At 45.1% G+C, this 6,000-nt stretch overlaps 1 protein-coding gene across 1 annotated transcript in view; it reads left to right on the top strand.

The window, feature by feature from the left end:
* The first annotated feature begins 1,837 nt into the window (after positions 1-1,837).
* Positions 1,838-6,000, top strand: part of LOC102924132 (histo-blood group ABO system transferase 1) — a 66,488-nt gene continuing 62,325 nt past the window's right edge. Inside the window, exons 1-2 of the mRNA XM_076569171.1 lie at positions 1,838-1,984; positions 2,603-2,762. The gene's annotated coding sequence lies outside the window, so the exon portion shown is untranslated. The remainder of the gene's footprint in view (positions 1,985-2,602; positions 2,763-6,000) is intronic.

Genomic DNA, 6,000 nt, shown 5'->3' with positions numbered 1-6,000 from the left:
CTGAATATAACACCTATAACGCACTGAGGAGGAGCAACAAGAATCAGCTATGTGCCAAGCAGCAGTATAGATTCCCTGTCTATATCATCAGTCTGGACACAACAAGGGTTTGTCTTCAGCAGAAGCCAACTACCAAGCACTATACATGGCCCAACACCAATTATGTGACATTCAATAGAGTTTCCTCTGAACTGAAACAGCCTCTCCAGGAGGGAGGGGAAGGCTCCTGCCACCCAGGAGGTAGACAAACATCACATGTCTGGAGAAGTAGAAACTCACAAAATTCTTAAAGGCCCCTCCTCAGCTTTATAAAGGAATAAAGAGCTTCGGGACTGTTGAGCCCCCCGCAAGCTGTGCAGAGAGCACCAGGGTTGCAGCCATTGTCCTCACCGGTGTGGTGGGGTGGACGTTTTGGTGAAACAGCTGCTTTTTTTTGTGGGGTCATCCCTGTTCCTAGAAGTAATCCCTTGTGCATGCTCTGGTTAGTAACCCCAATAAGAACTCATTAGTCTACCAAGTTGGACTTTACTGCAATCATGACATCATTATTAATCATTATGTATTCTCCTGGGGTGAATAGACACACATGTGTTGCATCTTATTAGAAAAAAAAATCTCTCACACAACACGTGACCCTGTTGCTAAACTCCTTAGGGTCTTGACAATCACAGAGGTAAAGAAATGGGGTGGAGGGTAAGGCTCAGTGGTTAAGAGCACTTATTAGTCTTGCAGAGGACCTGAGTTTGTGTCAGGGACCAAACATGGACCATGGAAAAGTACTAGCTAGGCCAGAGAACAAGCCCCTGCCCTAAACCAGATGCCCCCAAAGATAAAGAACAGGTCAGGTAGGTCAGGTAGCATAGCAACAGAACAATGGGCCCTGACCAATGACCTTACCACCTAGCAGCCTCACGACTTGCACATCTCCCTTCACCTGCACGTACGGCACATCGTGCACCTCTTCCCTCCTTCCTGCCCCGTCTCCCTCCCATGCTATATAAGCCTTGCTGAGGAGAATAAAATTTGAAGCTTGATCAGAACCCTGTCTTGCTGTCTTCCTTTCGAGTCTCCCCATCCCTTTCATTCTCTCCCGCAGGTGGGTTGCCCCCATTGACACCCCGCTGGCCGGGGCAAGTTTGGTTCTAACACTCACACATCAGACAGTTCACAGCTGAGTATAACTCCAGGGGATCTGACACCCTCTGTTGGCCTTCATGGGAATTGTTCCCAAGGTCACAAACCCACCTCTCTTTCTCCCTTGGTCTCTTTTTGTCTCTCTTTTACACACACACACACACACACACACACACACACACACACACACACACACACACACCAGAGGGGTATGGAGGCACCACATGGCAATTCACAACTATCTGTAACTTCAGCTCCAGAGGATCTGATGCCCTCTTTTGGTCTCCTCAGGCAATAGGCATACATGTGGTTCACAGACACACATGCTGGCAGAACACTCATATAAAAAACAGACAGACAGACAAATAAAACCCTCAAAACAAAAACAAACAACTAAAAATGAGGTAAAAACAAAAAACAAATCAGAAGAGTTTAAAAAAAATGGGTAGAGGCTGGAGACTTAGCTCAGTGGTAAAGAGCACTTACTTGTTGCTCTTGTAGAGAACCCTGGTTTTATCCCCAGATCCTTCATCGTGGCTCACAATCATCTATATCTTTAGTCACAGGGGCTCTCAAGCCCTCTGTTCTCCTCAAGCGTAAGGCACACATGTGGTACACATACATGCTATTGTGAGGTATCCACCAGAGAAGACTGCTCAGACATGGGTTTGAGCCAACAGAACATCTTTATTAGCCAGCCAGTGACTACACTGGGTGTTCAGGATCCCGGTGTAGCACTGAGGTTTCTCAGGGCGAACTTTTAAGCATAAAAACCATGTTCTGGCCTGGCATGCTTCAGTTAACATGAACAGCTAGCCAGAAGCAAAAACTACAGAAGCCAAAAAGCAAGGTGAGTACATTTAGAGACTTTCCCAGAACCACGGACTTGGATGGATCAGGTCTTTGTTTTGGCAGGCGGTGCCGTCTATGTGCTGAGTTTTATGGCCTCAGTGGTACTCCTCTTGTGGATTCACTTGTGTTAAGGTCTGGGGCCTTGTTACATCTCCCCTGGCCTGAGTGAATGAGTCAAATCTTGGACTCACTTACTCAAAAGAGGTGTAGTTGGTCCTAAGGACCATTAATTTTACTGAACTGATACACAATTGGCATATAGTGTAGGATGCAGGGCCCCACCTTAGATCCAATCAGAATGAGAATTAAAGGCCCAGCCAGTGCTGCTAGAAGAGTTGCTAGCCAGGGGTGCCAGGAGAACAGAGACTGGTACCAATTAGCTGATTAATGTCTTTTCTCGCGGCCCCCCCCCGCCCCCCGACTCCCTCTCTTTGAGTTTTTTTCCCAACCATGGCAAGATTTTTTTTAATTACTCCTGCTCAATTAGCATAAAACAAAAGGTTTTTCCCAAAGCCAGACTTAGTTTCCTGTATCTCATGAGATGTAAGTCTAAGTCTCTCCAGCTTTGTAGGACAATTTCTGCACGGGAATCTAACTACTGTCTTACTACCTCTAGGTCCTGATCAATGTATCTATTTATCTTGGAAGGCATCAGAAGAGGCATTGTTTAGTCAGACCATTAGTACAGGCTCACCAACAGTCTCAGGGACTTGGCAATATTGCTGTTCTCCAGATGGATTATCCCTTAAAGCAGAATAGCAGTCATCAGATTGGTGGTAAGTACGTAGGGTAAAGGTTTTGGCTATTAGACAAGTTTTAGCTACTTGTAAGTCCTCTAACATTAATTTGGGATGTCCCCGTCACAATGAGATTTGTCAGTTAATGGGCTGACAGTCTGGTTAGTTCCTATCCTATGTAGTATGGGAGCTGGGTGTCAAAGCATAACTAGCAATCCTGACCAATTTCTGACTGGGAATGATTACTTCTATATCCAAGGTTCCTTCTTGTGGCCTAGAGTTTTATTCCTCAGGTTTCCCTATTTCCCAAAGGCCAGAATATTTTTCAAGGAACCTCTAGATTTTTATTTTTATGGCCATTGGATTACATTTTCCTATTGTGTATTTCTTGGGAAAGGCTTTCTTTGTGTTTATTCATCCATGTATTTTTAGGAAGCCTGTTTTACAATCCCAATTTTTGCAATAGAAACTCCTTGCTCCTGGCAACCAGGGGCCCCAGATACAGGACATGCATAGAATTGTAAACTCTGTATTTCTATTTCAAAAGATAAATTCCCACATCTTTTCTTTTTTCCCCAATACAACTAGACACTTGAAGTGGGCATCAGTGAGCAAAGGTCAAGATGGAATATAGGTTGCTGGTCTGTCGTCATACTAGCCATCGCGTCCTCTGGGTCTGTCTTCCTCAGTCCCCAGGTGCAGGCCTGAGGGCAGCAGGGGCTGGACCATAACCCTGTATTCACACCAAACACAAGTGTCAGAAGGAGGGGGTAGGACAGGGAGTGGTAGAGCCCAGGGTCTCAGTTAATCCTTAATTGTAATGGGTCCATAGTCCAGAGACTGTCCAGTTGGCAGCCTCCACGGCTTCTGCTTTCTTGAGCTGGGTGTGGTGGATCCATGGTATAATGTCAGCTATCTTCACAGCCATAAGAATAGAGAGAATCATAATGTAGGGTCCTTTCCAAATTGTTTACAGTCACCCTTTGGCTACCTGTTTGTCCCAGAAAATATCACCAATCTCAAACAAATGGAAACTGGTGGTGGACTCAGCGGTCACCTGGGTCTCTGGGATAGCCTGATAAAATAGCCTTTGTGGAGAACTGGAGGGCCTGGAGTGACTTGAGAAAGGGATAGTTGGAGAATTCTGCCAACTCTGCTATCAGGCTGGGAGGTCAACAGTTAGTCTCTGAGCTCTGAAGTAACGAAACATAATCTCATAGTGGGTAAATCCCTTCCAATATGGGATGCAGTGGACCCAAAGCACAGGAAGGAGGTCTTTCCATTCTTTGCTGGAGTCTAATGAGAGTTTTGTTAGTTTTTTTAATGTCCTGTGTATTATTATTTTTTACCTGCCTTGAACTCTGAAGTTTATGTGCACAAAGAAGTTTTCAATCTATGTCTAAAGCTTTAACAAGGTTTTGGCTATGAAAGACAGCTATTGTCGGACCCATTGCTAGGGGGAGGTGAAATTGGTGGACCAGTTCCTGAAGGAGCTTCTTAGCCACTATTTGAGAGGTTTCTGTCTGGGTGGGGAATATTTTTACCCACCCAGAAAAGATATCTATAAAAACTGGCAGGTACTTGTATCCTTCCCTGGCAGGTGGGATTTCAGTGAAGGCAGTTTTTCTAGAGTACACCAAGATGTTGGTCTCTTATTTGGACCCCAACCTGGGTAAGGTCTCTCTCTCTGTTTTGGATTTATACCATGGTCTGAGCAGCTCAGAAAGTTTTGTGGCCCCCATATGAGTAGCCTGGTGAAGGTCAGTTACCAGAATCCTGCCAATTGTTTTTGGGGAATAATCTTTCCCTCTGGTGTCCTCCATCAGCCTGTGGGTTTCTTTACCATGGAGTCTCAGGCAGAACTGGGTCAGGGAATGTCATCAGAATATTAATAGGCTCTACTGGTCTTCGGGCCATTTGCTGTTTGTTGGGCATCCAGGTCAGTGGGCCAGAAGTGGAGAACCAGAAATAGGGGACAACAATTCATGAGGAATTCAAATAGCCTCAAGAAAGAGCAGGAGTTGTTCTTTGTTTTTTTTTTTTTTTTAATTAATTTATTTCTTACAGTGTTCTGTCTGCACATATCCCTGAAGGCCAGAAGAGGGCACCAGATCCCATTAATAGATGGTTGTGAGGCACCATGTGGTTGCTGGGAATTGAACTCAGGACCTCTGGAAGAACAAGCAGTGCTCTTAACCTCTGAGCCATCTCTCCAGCCCCTGCTCTTTGTTTTTAATGTCCCTTTTCCCAGCAGTAAGAAGCCCTGCCAGTTTTTTTTTTTTTTTAAATATCATACTGTGGACAAGCCCAGTTGTAAAAGCACAGTCACTATCCATGTATTTGGTGGTGGACTTTACCTTTTCCCCACGTGAAAGCCTGAGTCAGATCAATCAGTTTTGATTTCTTGGCTGAGGTACCTGACACAGCCACAAATTGTTTCAGTTAAAGTAGCTACTGCAGCTCCAAAGACCTAGTTTCACCTTTCATCTTGTGACAGTCATAGGTGTCTGAGGGTTGTCACCAGGCAGTGGGTAGCAGGATTGATGGTGGTCAGTTTCTCAAACCAGACTTAGGTGGTCTAGGAGTAGGGCCTGATACTTGGTCACACAGTCATTAGACAGCCAGTTTCAACTGTTCCTCTGAGGAGGACTTCAATCGCATCATGGGGTGCTACAGGTACAAGATCCTGATCCATAGTTAACTTTTTTCCCCCTTTAGACTAACAGTAGCCTCCACAGCTCTTAGACAAGTGGGCCATCTGTGGCTACAGGGCCCAGTCATTTGGACAGGTATGTATGTCACAGAGCACTTCCATGGCCCCCAAATTTGGGCTAAAACCTCTATGTTTTATAGACAAACAGATGAGAAGGATTTGAGACATCTGCAAATGCTAGGACTGGAGCTGAAGTCAGAGCTGATTTTGAAACCTCAATTATCTTGTGTTTAGTTGCAGTCCACATTAGGGCTCCTGCCCCACTTTGTGTTGGTGTATGGAGGCCTTGCTAACTCTGGTATCCAGAGGCAGTGATACTTAGCTATACCTAGGAACTCTTGAACCTGCCTCTTAGTTTTGGGAGTTGGGATCTGAAGGCTGATGTCAGTAATCTTACTCTGAGATAGGCTCCTTTTGCCTCCCTTCAGTTGGTAGCCAAGGTAGGAAGCCTCTAATGTATAAAGTTGGACTTTCTTAGCTGACATTTTGTAGCCCAAGGTCTGTAATTCTGGCATCAGTCACTCAGTGACCCTTTTTATAATCTATTTTCCAGAAGACCCTTTT

The sequence above is a fragment of the Peromyscus maniculatus genome, chromosome 4 (assembly GCF_049852395.1).
Source record: "Peromyscus maniculatus bairdii isolate BWxNUB_F1_BW_parent chromosome 4, HU_Pman_BW_mat_3.1, whole genome shotgun sequence".
Lineage (NCBI taxonomy): Eukaryota > Metazoa > Chordata > Mammalia > Rodentia > Cricetidae > Peromyscus > Peromyscus maniculatus.
Note: the sequence above shows the minus strand (reverse complement) of the source record. Positions and strands in the feature narration are given on the sequence as shown.